This window comes from Pelophylax lessonae (genome assembly GCF_965119305.1).
Source record: "Pelophylax lessonae genome assembly, chromosome: 2".
Lineage (NCBI taxonomy): Eukaryota > Metazoa > Chordata > Amphibia > Anura > Ranidae > Pelophylax > Pelophylax lessonae.
Window position 1 is genome coordinate 111,022,436 of NC_138769.1, and position 20,256 is coordinate 111,042,691.

General features: G+C 42.0%; 1 protein-coding gene across 1 annotated transcript in view; it reads right to left on the reverse strand.

The window, feature by feature from the left end:
• The window catches only part of VEGFD (vascular endothelial growth factor D), a 99,296-nt gene that overhangs the window by 25,131 nt on the left and 53,909 nt on the right, over window positions 1-20,256 (reverse strand). The window lies entirely within an intron of this gene.

Sequence of the window (20,256 nt, forward strand, 5' to 3'; positions counted from 1 at the left end):
GCCAAATAAAATATTCAAAAGGCATATAACTTTATTTATTGCTGCTCTTTAAATATTACTCAAGCTCTTCTTTAAGAAGAGACAGGGGTATCTTAGAGTTCCAAAAGTCAAACTGGTTGTCCACCATTGGTCTTTAGCAGGGGTTTCCTAACTATGATCCTCCAGTTGTTCAGGAACTACAATTTACATCATGCCTAGTCATGTTTGTGAATGTCAGAGTTTTACAATGCCTCATAGGATGTGCAGCTCTGCAACAGCTAGAGGGCCGTAGTTTGAAGATCCCTGGTCTATAGTATAGTACTGATGTTGCACGTTAAAGTGAATTTGAACTCAAAAGTGAAGATTTGCTATTTTATAGGGGACATCTAGAAATGTTAATTGTGTCGTCTAGGAATAAGCAAGTCTACCTGGGTTTCACTAATTTTGCTCAAAGTTTAAATCGTAGGGTTAGCAGACAGGCTGTTGTCAAACAGTAGTCAAGAGAAGCTGGGCACGGTCATGGGGGATATGTACCAATTCCAAAATTAAAAACTATAAAGTATCTATCTCCATCTGAATCGTCAGGCATCCCTAACTGCTTCAATATACACTAACAATATGGCTGTTGTGAGCCTGCCTTTTTATAGAAGGGGGACTAGGGTATTCATTCCTTCAAAATATTGTCTTTTGTTACTCAGTTGACCAGAGAAAAGGCTATGCACTGCTGGTGAATCTGTGAACTTTTCAGTCAAAAGTTAGGGATTTTCAAACTTTTCAGATTCCATTGATTTGCTACAAATCCAAACATCCTTTTGGCCTAAAATTCTTGCTGAAACATAGCAGTACGCTTTTTGGTATGCAAGTCTGCCTAGACTCCCCTGTGCCTACAATCCCATAGCTGTAAATTTGCAGTGTGAGATCTAACGCATTTCTACCTCTGACTGCTAGTCTCAGGAGTAAACTTTGGTGATGTCACTACTGTACCTCCACAGTTCTCCTTGCTGGAGGCTCTGATGTGAGGAAGCAAAGCCCTCTCTCAATCAAGATGGTTTAAAAAGGTTTGAAAAGTCTGTAATGGTATAACTAGCTGCACAAAGCCCACGGGCAATACTGGTGACTAGTCACCATCTCTCGGTACCTCTATGCATTCCTTTTTTGTGCACAACTTTCACAGGTTAATAGTTTACGATAGCAAACAAGCACATTTTCCCTGCTGTTAGATTAGCAGGTAGGGGGAGTTGGAATAAAGAAGAATAAACAGAAAGAACTATTTCAGGTGGTAAAATGCCTTTGCCTCCAGTGAATTAATGAATCGTGTACTTTTTATATGCATACTGTAGATGGACTCTGTTAGACTTTGAAATTACTTTTTATAGATATCTGGAAATACTACACAGAGAGGTGATGTCATTACTCTCTAAATAGATATAGAAAAAGCCAGGGGAAAGGATCAAAGCATGCATATCAAGCATATATTCTTGGCTGATAACCATATTATCTGCCTTGTATGTCCAGAAAGTAATGGCAACAAAATATCAATACTTTTATATAACAAACGAACATCGGAGAAAAACATTGCCAAGAAAACATAAACCAGATGAGGGATAAAATATAAATACAAATTAAACACATGACCATAAAAAAACATTTTATGCTCCAAAGCATTTGTACCATTTTATATTCACTGATTATTTATCCTTGTAGTTATACAACCTTGAAAGAGGTTCTCTGCTCTCTGAGCAAGTGGCTAATGAGTTTGAGGTGAAGGGTGGAGGAGTAAGTCAGGATTATCAGGTAGGAAGATGGGTTACTGTAGTCAAAGGGAGTGGTAGGGGTTCACAAAAAAAGGAAGGCCAGCCCTGAGTTTGAGCACCCAACAGATTTGCCAAGTTGGGTGAAGATGTGGGGTTGGCAAGCTCAGAGGTGGCCGCCCTAGCTATCACTGCTACCCACCTGACCACCAGGGGGGGAGCTGCCCCTCTAGTAGGGGTGGTGAGGCTAATACAGGTAGACCTAGACAGTTGGTGGTAATAGGGGATTCTGTAATAAGAAGGACTGATGGCAAGGTTCTGCATGTGGTGGGCCGGGTTGATAAATTACTGCGTGGGAACCAATGACAGAATACATGGAAGGTGGAGGCTCCCTAGGAATAATTTCAAAGAACTAGACTGCAAGTTAATGGGAAGAACATCCAAGGTGATATTCTCTGAAATATTGCATGCGCCATGGACAACACAGGAAAGACAGGGGAAGATTAGAGAGCTGAATGCATGGCTAAGGACCTGGTGTAAGAGGGAAGGACTTAGGTTTCTAGAGCACTGGGCTGACTTTTTTATGGGGTACAACTTACAGTATATGCTAAAGATGGTTTGCACCTAAATGGCAGGGTCTCTACTGTGCTGGGGGAGAGGTATAGGGGAAGGCTGGAGGAGTATATAGTAGTTATTATTGGGGGGAGGGAGAATTTGATTATAATGGGGCAGACAGGTCAGACAGGGGTCAGCTCCTATTGGTGAGTGGAGTGGGGAAACATGGGGAGAGGGCTATGGCAGGTGATAAGAAGTTTCCCACGTTACAAACAACCATTGGAAATGGTACTATTTGTACTAAATAAACAAAAAACAAAATTGCAAAATATGTGTGCAAAATGTGACAATGAATTAAAATGTTTGTTCACCAATGCCAGAAGTCTGCCAAGCAAACTAGGCGAGTTGGAAGCTTTGGTGCGTGATTTATTGTGATTTAATTGGCATTGCTGAATCATAGCCAAAGTTAAAAAAGCTAAAAATAAAAAGACAAGAGCTTTTAAAAAATATAAAAATGATGAAAACACTATTATCATTTAAATGTTACAAAAAATATAACAGAATGTGTAAAAAATAAATAAAGGTTGCAAAAAAAATGCAAAAGATTGCAAAAGATAGAACAAACCATAAAAATTTCTTCAAATATATTAATAGTAAAAAGGACAGGTCTGAGCATGTAGGTCTTTAACAAAATAATCTAAAGTGGGTGACTGGAGACAAGGAGAAGGCAAATTTATTAAATACCTTCTTCAGCTCTGTGTTTATACTGCAGGGGTTTTATTCTCTTGTGAGTGCGGACCTGAGATAGTTACCCAAGTAACTATCGAGCTGTTAGTTTAACATCTATAGTTGGGAAGATACTGGAGTGTTAAAAGACCACATGGATGAGTAGGTACTTTGAAAAAAATATTTTAAGCAACAGACAGCATGGATTTATGAAAGACAGAAGTTGTGCGACAAATCAGATTTCTTTATATGAGGGGGGTAAGTAAAACCTTGGACAGAGGGGTGGCTGTGGACGTAGTATACTTGGATTTTGTAAAAGCCGTCGACGCAGTTCCTCACACACGGCTAATGTGTAAGGTTAAGTCTACAGACCTGGAAATATCAGTTTGTAAATGGATAGAAAACTGGCTAAAAGACCATATTCAGAGAGTAGTGGTTAACGATTCTTATGCTGAATGGTTTAGGGTTGTTAGTAGTGTACCTCAAGGTTCAGTGTTGGGACCTTTTATAAATTATATAGGGCCAGGGATTAAAAGTACAATTACATTATTTGCAGATGACACCAAGCTATGCAGTGGAATACCATCCTTACAGGACGTCTCCAACTTACAAGCCAACCTCAAAGCACTGTGTAATTGGGCAACTATGTGGTAGATGAGGTTTAATGTTGATAAATGTAAAGGTATGCACCTGGGGGCAAAGAAAATGCATGCATCATACATACTAGGGGGAGTACAACTGGGGGAATCAATGATGGAGAAGGATCTGGGTGTTCTGGTAGATCATAAGCTTGATAATAGCATGCAATGCCAAGCTGCGGTTTCCAAAGCAAGCAAAATCCTTTCTTGTATTAGGAGAGGTATAGACTCCAGAGAGGCAGATACAGTATCATTTTACCCCTGTATAAATCATTAGTAAGACCTTATTTGGAATATGCAGTTCTGTTCTGAGCACCAGATCTCAAAAAGGATATTGGAGTACTGGAAAAAGTGCAGAGAAGGGCAACCAAACTGATAAGAGTCATGGAGGAGTTCAGCTATGAGGAAAGATTGGAGGAACTGAATTCATCCTCTCTTGAGAAGAGGAGATTAAGGGGGGATATGATCAACATGTATATATACATACTGTAGGGGTCCATAGTGAACTTGGTTTTGAGTTATTCACTTTAGGGTCATCACAGAAGACAATGGGGCACTCTTTATGTCTGGAAGAAAAGAGATTTAATCTCCAAATACATAAAGGTTTCTTTGCAGTAAGAGCTGTTAAATGGTGGAATAGACCCCCTCAAGAGCCAGTTCTGTCCAGCTCAGTAGATTGCTTTAAAAAAGGCCTGGATTCTTTCCTAAATGTACATAATATAACTGGATACTAACATTTATAGGTAAGGTTGATCCAGCAAATATCCAATAGCCTCTTGGGGTATCAGGAAGGAATTTTTCCCCACTGAAGTAAACTGAATAATGCTTGTTATAAATTGTGTTTTTTGTCTTCCTCTGGATCAACTGTGGGTATAGAAGTGTATATAGGATTTTATAATTTTTTTTTCATCCCTTTTTTATTGGTTGAACTGGATGGACTTGTGTTTTTTTTTTTCAACCAGACTAACTATGTATATGTATGTTGTTTGGAACTTATTGGTTTGCTTGTTTTCTGACTGAATTTACGAGTCAGTTTTCTAAAGACTCCTAAGCAATGATCTATAAGACTTTTTGGAAAAGATGGCAAATCTTGAGACCTGTTTTTTAGAAACTTATGTTTGCCTTTATAAAAGGCCATCATATGAAATGTGAAGCTAAAAAGTGAGTAATTCCAATCCCTTAAACCTGGATTGGCAAATAACTTAAACTTAAGCAAATGTCACTTGAAGACAATAGATCACCCCATACCCCCACCAATTTTTTCCATCAGCCAAGACTCCTATTTACTATAGCTCAAGGTGTCTTTTTTATGTGTGCCATACTCGTAATGATACAAACTTTCAATATAACAGTCCTTTAGTATGATCTTTCAGCTATCAATTGTAGTAAATTGTTAGCTCCATAAATAAATACATATTTTCCCTAAAAAGGAATAATCAGGCGCATCAGAAACCCTACTTTTTTTTTGTCAAATTATTTTATTTCAAGGACACATCTTTAAAAACAATCAAATTTCTAATGGGTCAGGGGTCAATATTTTATTCTTCCATGCATAGTCAGCATTAGATTTAAAAAGAAATATACTGTACAGTGTCCAAATATACCTATCTGACTGGATATAAATTCAATGAATTGTTGAGCTGTGTCTAACAAAACAATAATTATTTGATCAATCACGTTAAATGGTTTTACCTGACGTTTAATTAAAAAAAAAATTACATCTCACCTCAACAAAGACAAAGACAAAGATAAAGTAGGTCAGAATGTACTGAATTTTCCACCAAGGTCGGTCATTCTATTTTTAATTAAAACATTTGTTTGTTGAGGTAGCATCCCATTTAATGGGGTTAATTTCAGAAAAATATGATTGTTTCACCTAAACAATAGTTACAATTAAGGATAATATGACTATATGTATACCAGCATTAGATAGATGTAGATAGATGTAGCATGTGTACCCAGCTTAAAGGTGTTGCAAAGTCAGGAGGTTTAAGATAAAAACCCTTTGTGCAGCAGCCCCCCTAATACTTACCGAAGCCCAGTGTTGGTCATGTAACTTAAAAAAAAGTAATTAGTTATAGTTACTAGTTACTTCTCCCAAAAAGTAACTGAGTTAGTGACTAGTTGCTTTTTTACTGATGTAACTCAATTACCAGGGAAAGTAACTATCGCGTTACTTTATAAAAATAATGAAATATGTCAAATAACTTGTATGCCCCTTGTATGTGTGGTATTTGCTTAGTGGTACCTGCAATGGCATTTGCTGAGTGGTACCTGCGTGGTATTTTCTTAGTGGTAACTGCGTGGTACACTGGTACGGTACCTGAGTGGTATTTGCTGAGTGGTACTGGCTGGCTGCGTGGTACACTGGTACCTGAGTGGTATTTGCTGAGTGGTACCTGCGTCTGCTGCCTGGAGTGTATGGCTGCTGGTAGTGGCTGGTGGTGGTGTGGCACACTGGTGGTGGGGGTCTGAGTTCCGAGTCCTCCTGTCCTGACTGTGACTGAGTCTGTGAGTAACCGTATTTTTTTTTGTACTCGTGCTGCTGCTGCAGTGCTGCCTGGCTGGCTGCTGGTGGCTGGCTGCTGCGGTGGCTGCTGCTGGAGGTGGTGGTGGCTGGCTGCTGGTGGTGGTGGCTGGCTGCTGCTGCTGGTGGTGGTGGTTGGCTTCTGTTGGTAGTGGTGGTGGCTGGCTGGGGATGGCGGTGACTGGCTGCTGCTGCTGGTGGCTGGCGGGCTGCTGCTGGTGGTGGCTGGCTGGGGATGATGGTGGTGGCTGGCTGGGGATGATGGTGGTGGCTGGCTGCTACTGGTGGTGGCTGGCTGGGGATGATGGTGGTGGCTGGCTGGGGATGATGGTGGTGGTGGCTGGGCATGATGGTGGTGGTGGCTGGGGATGATGGTGGTGGCTGGCTGGGGATGATGGTGGTGGTGGCTGGGTATGATGGTGGTGGCTGGCTGGGGATGATGGTGGTGGTGGCTGGGGATGATGGTGGTGTCAGGCTGGGGATGATGGTGGTGGCTGGCTGGGGATGATGGTGGTGGTGGCTGGGGATGATGGTGGTGGCTGGCTGGGGATGATGGTGGTGGTGGCTGGGGATGATAGTGGTGGCTGGCTGGGGATGATGGTGGTGGTGGCTGGCTGGGGATGATGGTGGTGGCTGGCTGGGGATGATGGTGGTGGCTGGCTGGGGATGGTGGTAGTGATGGTGGCTGGCTGGCTGGGGATGGGGATGATGGTGGTGGCTGTCTGGGGATGATGGTGGTGGCTGTCTGGGGATGATGGTGGTGGTGGCTGGGGATGATGGTGGTGGCAGGCTGGGGATGATGGTGGTGGTGGCTGGGGATGATGATGGTGGCTGGCTGGGGATGATGGTGGTGGCTGGCTGGGGATGATGGTGGTGGTGGCTGGGGATGATGGTGGTGGCTGGCTGGGGATGATGGTGGTGGCTGGCTGGGGATGATGGTGGTGGTGGCTGGCTGGGGATGATGGTGGTGGCTGGCTGGGGATGATGGTGGTGGCTGGCTGGGGATAGTGGTGGTGGCTGGCTGGGGATGGTGGTGGTGGCTGGCTGGGGATGGTGGTAGTGATGGTGGCTGGCTGGCTGAGGATGGGGATGGTGGTGGTGACTGGCTGGCTGCTGCTGGGCTTGGCGCGCTGTACTCACTCAGTCCGGAGTCTTCCTCTCTGCTCACTCACAGTCTCCTCCTCCTCCTCCTCTCTCGTCCTCGGTCATCTAGTGGCGGTAGATGTAATTGCGGTAACGCAGCCGAAAGTAGCGGCAACGGCGTTACAGGGAGAGGATGAGTAATCAGATAGATTACTCGTTACCCTCAAAAGTAACTGCGTTAAGTAACGCTGTTTACTTAAACGCAGTTACTACCATCACTGCCGAAGCCTCATCTCTATCCAGCAATTTTCACAAGTGCCTAAGATGTCCAGGACCATCTCTCCTGAATGGCTCAGACACAGCAGCTGCACCATTGGCTCCCGCTGCTGCCATTTGAACTCAGTTAGCCAATCAGGAGAGAGAGGGACGGGGACTAACGGCAGCTTCATGTCTGAATAGTAACACGGAGCTACAGCTCGGCTTGGGTGCCTCCATAGCAAGCTGCTTGCTGTGGGGGAACTCAACATAAGGGAGGGGCCAGGAGTTCCAGCCAGGGATGGGCTGCCCTGTGAAAAACCACTACATAGAGGAGGTGAGTAGAATATGTTTCTTATTTTATTAGAAAAAAAAAAAAAAAAGACTTTACAATTATTTTAAGTCAAGGAAGCCAGGGAGTGACAATCAGAAATCAACAGACTAAAAAAAAATCAGTCTGGCCAAACTGTTTTGATTGTTTTTGTGAATCATTAAATTGGTAGTAAACCGTCATTTTTTTTTTTTTTAAACCTGCATAATGTGCTAGTCTGCATTGCAGAGTAGCACATTATGTAAAAACCTACCTTAAAACTAAGCCCTCCAGCGGCACGCTGTCTCCGCTGAGAGGGCACAGCACAGGGCTCTGAAGGAACAGCACGATATGCCATTCCTTCAGGGCGCATGTGCCGGTGATGTCACAGACGGCTTTACAAGTAAACATCTCCTAAATGGTGCACGTTTAGGAGATATTTACTGTACCTATAGGTAAGCCTTAGGCCTTTTCACATGAGCTTTCCGATCCGGTCCTCTCGTCAGTTTTCAAAACTGACAGGCTGACCTGATCGGATGCTCCATGCAGCCCTATGGAGCAGCGGACACCCGCTGCTATCCGATCCTGTCCCTGAAATCCAGATGGATGGAAACCCTATTTTTGTAGGATTGGATCGGATAAAATGGGACGAAAACGGACAGGCGGTCTGTTCTCATCCGATCTCCCATAGAGGAGAGCGGGGCTCTGACAGCTCTGCCTCTGCAAAGTAAGCGGAGACGGAGTCGTTATCTGTCTGCTCAGCGAGGATCAGCGGATCAACCCCTGCTGAGCAAAACTGAGCCCGTAGGGTGGAAAACCCCGTGTGAAAGGGGCCTTACTATAGGCTTACCTAAAGATAAAAATCGTCCATGGGAGTTTACTACCATAGTAAACGGAACAATCAATAATCAATCAGAATAGCCTGCACTGAAATCTGTTAAACATTATCATCAACAATATGCTAAGTTATACTACAGTATGTGGTCCAGCCAGCTGCTATTCAGAAATGTGGAAAAGTTGCATAAGTTGGATACCTTTGACAAATTCAAGTGCCTCTTTATTTTTCCTCTTGTGTTATTTGTTAAAAATGGAAATGATCCTAGAAAGAAAGGCAATTTAAAAGCAACTAAAACAAATATATGTGAAATAAATGATTGGAAAAGAATCTGAGACAGCCAACATCAACATACAGACATGAAGGAGAAGCCTAATGAGCACACTCAGTGATAGATACTACAGTTTTATCAAGTGTGTTTTGACAATTTTGATAAGGGCCAGAATCCAACAAAATCTCTTCTCTCTTTCTTCCAGTGCTGTCACTTTGTGTAGTTTATTTTTCAAAACATGTCATACCAGATGGTCTTTGTATCTACATGTACTCTAGCTATGCATGTACATTTGTGTCCACATATAGATTTGTGTGGCTGCATATATCAGAATATAGTCATGGGTGTATGATTGCAGCCACATGTAGGTATACGTAGGTATTGCAGACCCCTCCAACATAGCCCCCTCCAGTTGGAACAAAACTTTGCTCTTACTAAAATACAGTGGGTACGGAAAGTATTCAGACCCCCTTAAATTTGTCACTCTTTGTTATATTGCAGCCATTTGCTAAAATCATTTAAGTTCATTCTTCTTCCTCATGAATGTACACATAGCACCCCATACTGACAGAAAAACACAGAATTGTTGACATTGTTGCAGATTTATTAAAAAAGAAAAACTGAAATATCACATGGTCCTAAGTATTCAGACCCTTTGCTCAGTATTTAGTAGAAGCCCCCTTTTGATCTAATACAGCCAGGAGTCTTTTTGGGAAAGATGCAACAAGTCTTTCACACCTGGATTTGGGGATCCTCTGCCATTCCTCCTTGCAGATCCTCTCCAGTTCTGTCAGGTTGGATGGTAAACGTTGGTGGACAGCCATTTTTAGGTCTCTCCAGAGATGCTCAATTGGGTTTAAGTCAGGGCTCTGGCTGGGCCATTCAAGAACAGTCACGGAGTTGTTGTGAAGCCACTCCTTCGTTATTTTAGCTGTGTGCTTAGGGTCATTGTCTTGTTGGAAGGTAAACCTTCGGCCCAGTCTGAGGTCCAGAGCACTCTGGAGAAGGTTTTTGTCCAGGATATCCCTGTACTTGGCCGCATTCATCTTTCCCTCGATTACAACCAGTCGTCCTGTCCCTGCAGCTGAAAAACACCCCCACAGCATGATGCTGCCACCACCATGCTTCACTGTTGGGACTGTATTGGACGGGTGATGAGCAGTGCCTGGTTTTCTCCACACATACCGCTTAGAATTAAGGCCAAAAAGTTCTATTTTGGTCTCATCAGACCAGAGAATCTTATTTCTCACCATCTTGGAGTCCTTCAGGTGTTTTTTTAGCAAACTCCATGCGGGCTTTCATGTGTCTTACACTGAGGAGAGGCTTCCGTTGGGCCACTCTGCCATAAAGCCCCGACTGGTGGAGGGCTGCAGTGATGGTTGACTTTCTACAACTTTCTCCCATCTCCTGACTGCATCTCTGGAGCTCAGCCACAGTGATCTTTGGGTTCTTCTTTACCTCTCTCACCAAGGCTCTTCTCCCCCGATAGCTTAGTTTGGCCGGACGGCCAGCTCTAGGAAGGGTTCTGGTCGTCCCAAACGTCTTCCATTTGAGGATTATGGAGGCCACTGTGCTCTTAGGAACCTTAAGTGCAGCAGAAATCTTTTTGTAACCTTGGCCAGATCTGTGCCTTGCCACAATTCTGTCTCTGAGCTCTTCAGGCAGTTCCTTTGTCCTCATGATTCTCATTTGCTCTGACATGCATTGTGATCTGGAAGGTCTTATATAGACAGGTGTGTGGCTTTCCTAATCAAGTCCAATCAGTATAATCAAACACAGCTGGACTCAAATTAAGGTGTAGAACCATCTCAAGGACGATCAGAAGAAATGGAAAGCACCTGAGTTAAATATATGAGTGTCACAGCAAAGGGTCTGAATACTTAGGACCATGTGATATTTCAGTTTTTCTTTTTTAATAAATCTGCAAAAATGTCAACAATTCTGTGTTTTTCTGTCAGTATGGGGTGCTATGTGTACATTCATGAGGAAGAAGAATGAACCTAAATGATTTTAGCAAATGGCTGCAATATAACAAAGAGTGAAAAATGTAAGGGGTCTGAATACTTTCCGTACCCACTGTATCTTCCCTTATGATTAGAATTTCTGGATCTTTGTCAACTAAAGCCTCATACACACGATCAGATTATCGAACGATCTTTCCTCTGATTTTTGTTGCATGCTAGTCTCATATGGAAAGTGAAGAGGTTACTTTCATAAGAAAATTCCTGTACGACAGAATTCTACTTCAGAAGTGATGTCATGTGTTGAATTGTTTTGTATGTGTTCTTTCATTTCTGCCTAGTCTTGTTCTTACAATTTTTTTTCAGGCCAAAACTGTACTAATTAAATGAAAATCGGCTGTTGTGTTGACTTACAATAAAATTTTTTTAGCCTACACATCCAGATTTTGTCGTCTAAAAAATCGTATTCGGCTGTCAAAAGCACCATTCTTACAATCCGAAAATCGTCAGATCTTTCGTCGGACTAAATTTTACTTCCGATTTTCGTATCGTGTGTACGGGCCTTAACTCTTGTAAAGGGTTTGCCTAAATGTAAGGTGAGTGTCATGATCATGCTGCAGCTACACACCTGGCTCTAATCAGTAGAGTTTAAACTGGTATAAAAACACTCAGAAAAGGGGATCAAAGCTGTATGTATCCTGACCTGCTGGGTTGCGTCTGTGTACTTTTTCAGTTTCTGCCTGCTGCTGACCCATGCTGCGTTCTTGATACTTGACTACTCTTGGTTTCCCACCTGTCCTTACTACATCTCTGCCCTAAGAATTGGTACTACATTTTGTTTCTCATTCACAATAATAGCCAGCACCTCACATGGGAGAACCTCAAAAATGAAATTAACTGAGGTTCTATTTTAAACTGCATAATTGTAAAGTGCAAAAACAAGCCTGACAGTGCAAAGAGGGAACACTGATGTTCGGGGCCTCAGTGGACCCATTTCTGGGGGGTGACAAAAAAAGTCCACAGAAACCCTTAATTATTGGTGTCATATTTACTTAGTACATGCTCACTTTACCCGTTCCTCTACTAAAAGTTGAATATTTTAGTTTACATCTATTAAATTATCACAAAATTGGGTAGAAATAATTATGGATTAACACTGGATAATTTAATATGGACTTTGTTTGATGGACTTTGAAAATTCACATTTTTATTTTTTGTCATATTTATATCTTATATTTACCTTGGTCATTTGATACAACGATTGGTATATATTGTACATATATTATTTTGCACTAGCACTTTCATAACATAATATATTTAATTGCACTAGCACTCGCCTAATTGGAGGATTAGGTTGGTCACTATCCACACATATACAAAATAACAGATTACAATAAATCATTAGGGATATATAAAACACATTGGGATAGAGATTAATAGTAATCAGCTGTCATCATCAGGAGAGACACATCACAATTGCACTTTGGCAACATTATTCTGCACAGTTACTTTCAAATCACTTTTTCAAGCACTAGCACTTTTTAGACCATTATTGATCAGTTCATTAATTGTTTAAACACCAGTTATTTATTTATTACTTCATTCACTTTATGTTAAATTCAGTGTTTAATACTCACACTGCAGTAACAAGTTATAGTATAGACAAACCTACAGAAATTGCACTAATTTTTTCTTTGTCACATTATCCACATAGCATTGATAGAGGGGATTGGCTGCATTTCTGAAAGTTTCTCTTTTTCTTAGTATCACGAAATAGCCCTTTGCTTCCAAAAATACTCCTAGGCACCAGATCTTTTTATCATTGACTTAAGAGGACCCGTTGCTGTGCCTGCTCACCTCTACCAGGAAGTGAGAACAGATCTGCATCCTAGTCTTCCAGAGCTGCCTACAGAGACTGAGCTTGAGGGAGAGAGTTGCTGTGCCTCCAGGATTGGAGCTGAGAGACTGCATTCCTTTGTGATGATCTGGGACCTGGCTTCTGGAACCTGCTGATCACCAAGCCATTAGGACCAAAGGAGACTCCTGCCAGGAGTGGTGAGCTAAGATACACATCTTAATATCTTGCCATACACAATAAATGCCATAAAGACCACTGTTATCTAGTTACTTGTTAACATTTACCAATGAAACTCTTAAAAAGGAAAGTGCATCACCTAAAGAAGGGCCCCATCGAAAGCCAACCAATGGTAACTATTAGTAGCCAGGTAATTTTCCGCCATCTTCAAGGGGTACCCCCTACACTAGACACCCATACTCTCGCCCACTGCTGCTTGGGTTGTATGCATAGCGTGCATACAAGGACTCTTTTGTATCCTTTGGAAGAAGTTGATATAGTTCTAGAGATTCTAGTTGCAAGGTTATAGTTCTATATAACTTGGCTATAGCCTTTCCAGTGACAGTTAGTGGATCAATATCTGTTCAACAGATAGTGCTCTTAAAGCGGATCTTCACTGCATCTGAGCACCACAAACCAAAAACGCTATTTAATTAATTTTTATTATTCACAGCAAACTCCTCCATCCATCCATGTCTTCATGCTTTATTTTGCTGAGAAATTGCTTTGAAAATCACCCCCTAGCATTTTTGGCCATGGCCATCTTGAGTAAGGGAAAATGATTCATGTAGCATTTACTTCATCACCTCATCTCCTCCCCTCCTGAAGACCCCTGGGACATATAACATAATTTGCCTAGGCAGGAAACCAGGAAGTAACTGAAGAAATGTAAAAAAAACAAGTTTAAAACACGTAAATATGATACACTTTCATATCTATTTACTATTGCTAGAAGCATGAGGATTAAAATGATCAATGTTGATTAGGAGAGTGAAGTTCCACTTTAAGTCCAAGTAATTATTTGTTCATTGATGCATGCCTTGTTTAATTACACTTGCCATACTACATTTAATTAATTTACCTCCAAGTTGCCTGAGGCTTAATTCCTGTACATTGTTATATAGTGCTAGTTTACTAACTCTTAAGTCCCACAGGTATAAATGGATTTTGGTCAATGACTGAGTGTGTCAGGGGAGATCGAGCAGTTAAGAGAGTCATGGCAGAACAGAGGACCCATCATCCTCAGCGGCTCCTATGGGTGTAATTGCTACAATTGTCTCTGCTTTGTTGTCTGTTGGGGTCTGCCCTGATTTACAGCATAACGCAATGTTAGTTTGGGTAGACTAACCCTTTCATAAGGTTTTGGGTAGCTTTAGAATCAAACTTCAGTACAGCCTGGGCCCTGGTGTCGTTTTTTAAATAGATGCTATTTTATTAACTATGTTGTTTTACATTCCATACACATGTTATCAAGGAGACAGTCATTCCCATGGCCATGTAGATCAAATGCATTCTCACACTGTTAACGATCAGACACTTTGCGCTTCTCATGCTTGAATTTGGATTATTTAGATTCTTGTACGTTTTGGTAAATGCCAGTTTGTTTACTAACCATCACTGCACACTTATTTTATCAAAGCACATGCTTTTCAGATACAAGCATTGTGCCTATTAATAAATATTACTGTTATCATTCCTAGAATCTAAGTTTAAAACATTTACAGTGCTTAGGAAATTGTGTTAATGTACAGTCAGGTCCATAAATATTGGGACATCAACACAATTCTATTCTTTTTGGCTCTATGCACCACCACAATGGACACAATGGATTTGAAATGAAACAAATAAGATGTGCTTTAACTGCAGATAGTCAGCTTTAATTTGAGGGTATTAACATCCAAATCAGGTGAAATGTGTAGGAATTACAACAGTTTGTATATTTGCCTCCCACTAAGGGGCCAAAAATAATGGGACAATTGGCTGCTCAGCTGTTCCATGGCCAGGTGTGTGTTATTCCCTCATTATCCCATTTACAAGGAGCAGATAAAAGGTCCAGAGTTCATTTCAAGTGTGCTATTTGCATTTGGAATCTGTTGCTGTCAACTCTCAACATGAGATTGTAAGGTTCTGGCACTCTCAGTGCCTCCTATCACATTTATTCCGGGTGATTTCCATCTACCTAGACCAGTGTTTCTTAACCTGGGTTCGATCGAACCCCAGGGGTTCGGTGAGTCAGACTCAGGGGTTCGGCGGAGGACTCATATGATTCGTGATGACACACACACCCTCCTCTAGTACCACTTCGCTGTCAGGGACTATTTCTCCAATTTTGGGCGTGTCCTTCGGCTCCCACTCCGCGCCGTCATCATGGAAACACACAACATCCCCACAGTGCAGAGCCCGGACCTGGCGGAGTGATTCACATGTCATGTGACACTGACACACTGTGTGTCAGTGCACTGATGGCGAGGACAAGGACACACTGAGCGGAGTGAGAGTGGTGACTCGGAGACTAGAGGGGAGAGAGGTCCAACTCCTAGGCCTAGGAGGAGGCTTAGTGAGTGGTGGCTCACTCAAGTGACTCACTGAGTGAGCCTGACACCAGTCTGGCACCAGACCCAGGCCAGAGCAGGCCACCCACAGGCCACGCACTACTAGGCCAGCCAGCGCAGCAGCCAGCCCAGAATCAGGAGGACTAAGGTAGGTAGATGTGGTGGTGTGGTGTTTTCTGCAGAGAAGTGTTTTACTAAAAAGGCGCCCACACACTGTGTATAACAGTTATACACAGTGAGTGTGCAGTATTGGTATGGCTTTTTTTTTTTTTTTTTAAGTTAGGAGAGCCTTTTTTTTTATTTTTTTTTGGTTAGTTGGTTGGTAATGCAAATGGTCAGTGCTCAGTATTAATGCAAATGGTCAGCGCTCAGTGTTAATGAAAATGGTCAGCGCTCAGTGTTAATGAAAATGGTCAGCGCTCAGTGTTAATGAAAATGGTCAGCGGTCAGTGTTAATGTAAATGGTCAGCGGTCAGTGTTAATGTAAATGGTCAGCGGTCAGTGTTAATGTAAATGGTCAGCGGTCAGTGTTAATGAAAATGGTCAGCGGTCAGTGTTAATGTAAATGGTCAGCGGTCAGTGTTAATGTAAATGGTCAGCGGTCAGCGTTAATGCAAATGGTCAGCGTTAATGTAAATGGTCAGCGGTCAGCGTTAATGCAAATGGTCAGCGGTCAGTATTAATGCAATGGTTTTGTTCTTTAATGGTTTTGTTCATTTTGTGCACCTATGTATTAATATATACCGTCCTAAATATATACCTATGTTTTGAATTTTAAAAAATCATATTTTATTTTTCCAATTAAGAAGGGTTCGGTGAATGCGCATATGAAACTGGTGGGGTTCAGTACCTCCAACAAGGTTAAGAACCACTGACCTAGACAGAAGAAACACATATAGGTGTGTTTCCCTTTAAGGCTGAAGCTGTCATCACCCAGCGCCGGACTAGATGACTATTTAGGGCGTCGGTTCTCACTCACATGTGTTCGTTCAAACACCAGTACCTGGATACTAATCTTGCTTGAAGCTTCCATGCTTGCAAGCTCTCCTCGCTGACGAACCTCGCTGCGCTGATCCCTGCATCCTGCTACTGGATCATCCGCATCTCCTGAACGATCCTTCGGCTATCGCTATTAGTGCTAAGTACCCCACAGGGGAAATCTCTATAGACTTGTACTAGGCTTACACTATTTAGCTCTGCATAGCAAGGACTGTCTTTTACATCTGCATAACTAGATTGCTAGCTCTTGAGGCTACTGCTACTATTTCCTGCACTGGGTTGATCTCTCCTGTATGCACCTGCTACTCTGTCATCTGTTATGATCGCTAACCCTTCCTGCATCCATCTGCACTGTCTCACCTCAAGTGTCTGTCACCTACCACTTCCACTCAAACCTATCCCTAAGACCTTTATCATTGTCTTACCACATGTATATAAAGTCACACTAGGAACCAGCTTAATTACTGTGTGTATTTACTGGCTGAAATAAGACCTTCCATACATGATGAGTCATTGAGGTTGGGATTGCTATCTCAGCATATCTCCTACATGACTACTGACGTGGAACTACTTCTGCAGCTGAAAATCCACACCTTATAAGAAACGCAAGGAACGTTACAGAGATCCAAAGAGCTGTCACTATCAGTGAAGCAAGCCATCATTAGGCTGAATAAACCAAACTAACCTATCAGAGAGATAGCAAAAACATTAGGTGTGGCCAAATCAACAGTTTGGAACAAACTTAAAAAGAAAGAACGCACCGGTGAGCTCAGCAACACCAAAAGACCCGGAAGACCACGGAAAACAACTGTGGTGGATGGCCGAAGAATTCTTTCCCTGGTGAAGAAAACACCCCTCACAACAGTTGGCCAGATCAAGAACACTCTCCAGGAGGTAGGTGTATGTGTGTCAAAGTTAACAATCAAGAGAAGACTTCACCAGAGTGAATACAGAGGGTTCACCACAAAATGTAAACCATTGATGAGCCTCAAAAACAGGAAGGCCAGATTAGAGTTTGCCAAACAACATCTAAAAAAGCCTTCACAGTTCTGGAACAACATCCTATGGACAAATGAGACCAAGATCAACTTGTACCAGAGTGATGGGAAGAGAAGAGTATGGAGAAGGAAAAGAACTGCTCATGATCCAAAGCATACCACCTCTTCAGTGAAGCATGGTGGTGGTAGTGTCATGGCATGGGCATGTATGGCTGCCAATGGAACTGGTTCTCTTGTATTTATTGATGATGTGACTGCTGACAAAAGCAGCAGGATGAATTCTGAAGTGTTTCGGGCAATCTTATCTGCTCTTATTCAGCCAAATGCTTCAGAACACATTGGACGGTGCTTCACAGTTCAGATGGACAATGACCCGAAGCATACTGCGAAAGCAACCAAAGAGTTTTTTAAGGGAAGGAAGTGGAATGTTATGCAATGGCCAAGTCAATTACCGGACCTGAATCCGATTGAGCATGCATTTCACTTTCTGAAGACAAAACTGAAGGGAAAATGCCCAAGAACAAGCAGGAACTGAAGACAGTTGCAGTAGAGGCCTGGCAGAGCATCACCAGGGATGAAAGCCAGCATCTGGTGATGTTTATGCGTTCCAGACTTCAGGCTGTAATTGACTGCAAAGGATTTGCAACCAAGTATTAAAGAGTGAAAGTTTGATTTATGATTGTTAATCTGTCCCATTACTTTTGGTCCCTTAAAAAGTGGGAGGAACATATACAAACTGTTGTAATTCCTACACTGTTCACCTGATTTGGATGTAAATACCCTCAAATTAAAGCTGAACATCTGCAGTTAAAGCACATCATGTTTGTTTCATTTCAAATCCATTGTGGTGGTGTATAGAGCCAAAAAGTGTCGATGTCCCAATATTTATGGACCTGACTGTATTTAATTTTACTATATATATATAAAATAAAAGAATTAAAGTAGTAGTAAACTTTAAATAAAAAAATATTTCTCCCTTCAAAGTAAAGACCTATGTGCTCTTAAGCATCACATACTAGCACATTATGAAAGACTTTCCTTGAAATGAAGCCCTCCAGTGGCACGTTGTCACCGCTGCAGAGGCTTCCATCTTCACATTGTCTTCCTTTCTGGGTTCACGAGCTGCGGCCTCTTAAATGGCCGAGCCACAATGACGTCACTCCCGCGCAACCATCCGCCACCACTGCTCCAGCAATGCACTCCACATCTTCCTACAGTCCTGCCCATGGCTTTCTTTTTTAGGTTCATAGACACCCAGCTTCATTCAACCGACTTCATGGGAGCTTAGGGTGTCAAGAGCAACCCCCCTGGAGGTGTGGCATCAAGCTACCCTAAGCTTACAAGAGAATGTTGTAGAGGACAGTGACTATTTCACTATACAGCACCATTCACACTGCTTTAGAAATGCACTCTGCATCTCCTTTCGGCACTGGCCACTGCTCCTCTTCTAGGTTCAGAAACACCCAGCCTCATTCAACCCACTTCATGGAAGCTTACAGTGTCAAGAGCATGCCCCCTAGGTGTGTGGTGTAAATCCATCCTAGGCTTATGAGGGGACAGTGTAGAACACAGCAACACAGTGACCAATTCCCTACATGGCATTATACTACACATCATTAAGAAGCACTCCACTACATACAGTATCCAGTGGTGGGGGACTCGAGTCACATGACTTGACTTAAGTCAGACTTAAAACTTGCTTATCTAAAATTAATAAAAGACTCGACTTGACTTTGACTTGGTATTCATGACTTGAGACTTGACTTCGACTTGAGACATATGACTCGAAATGACTTTACTTTTTTAGGTTATTAAATATTTGCATTTTCTCAAGATGTGTTAAAGCAAAATGAATGTGCCTGTTATGTTTCTGACATCACAGTCACTTAAAACACCTCAGTGTGTTATGATTTTTAGGACACTGGCTGTTTAACAATGGAAATACTTAACATGTTTTTAGTGACTGTGGTGTTGAAACATGAAAAAAAGGATTTTGAGCTGTTTGGGCATTCAAAGTGTTTCTTTATTATGCCAAGAAAAAAAGCACTAAGCAGTTTTGTTAATGTTCAAAATAAAACAAAACCTTTCCTGACCACTGACTTTTAACTGATTTAAAGGTGAAAATTGGGGTAGATCAGTATTTTGACTTGATTTGTGACTTGACCAAAATAAATGACTTGACTTGACTTGCTTGACTTCTAGCAGAGACTCGACTTGACTTGCTTGCTTTTCGCCACAGTAACTTGGGACTTGCTTGAGGCTTGAAGGTTAAGACTTGAGACTTGCTTGTGACTTGCACATGTGTGACTTACTCCCATGTCTGACAGTATCTCACAAAAGTGAGTACACCCCTCTCATTTTTGTAAATATTTATTATATATTTTCATGTGGCAACACTAAATATATGACACTTTGCTACAATGTAAAGTAGTGAGTGTACAGCTTGTATAACAGTGTACATTTGCTGTCCCCTCAAAATAACTCAACACACAGCCATTAATGTCTGAACCATTGGCAACAAAAGTGAGTACACCCCTAAGTGAAAATGTCGAAATTGGGCCCAATTAGCCATTTTCCCTCCCCTATGTCATGTGATTTGTTAGTGTTACAAGGTCTCGGGTGTGAATGGGGAGCAGGTGTGGTAAATTCTGTGTTATTGCTCTCACTCTCTCATACTGGTCACTGAAAGTTCAACATGGGAACTCATGTTGAAAAGAACTCTCTGACGATCTAAAAAAAAAAACTGTTGCTCTACATAAAGATGGCCTAGGCTATAAGAAGATTGCTAAGACCCTGAAACTGAGCTGCAGTATGGTGGCTAAGGCCATATAGCGGTTTAACAGGACAGGTTCCACTCTGCATGGCATGGCTGTTATCCCAGAATGAAGCCTCTTCGAAAAAGATGATGCACAAGAAAGCCCGCAAACAGTTTGCTGAAGACAAGCAGACTAAGAACATGGA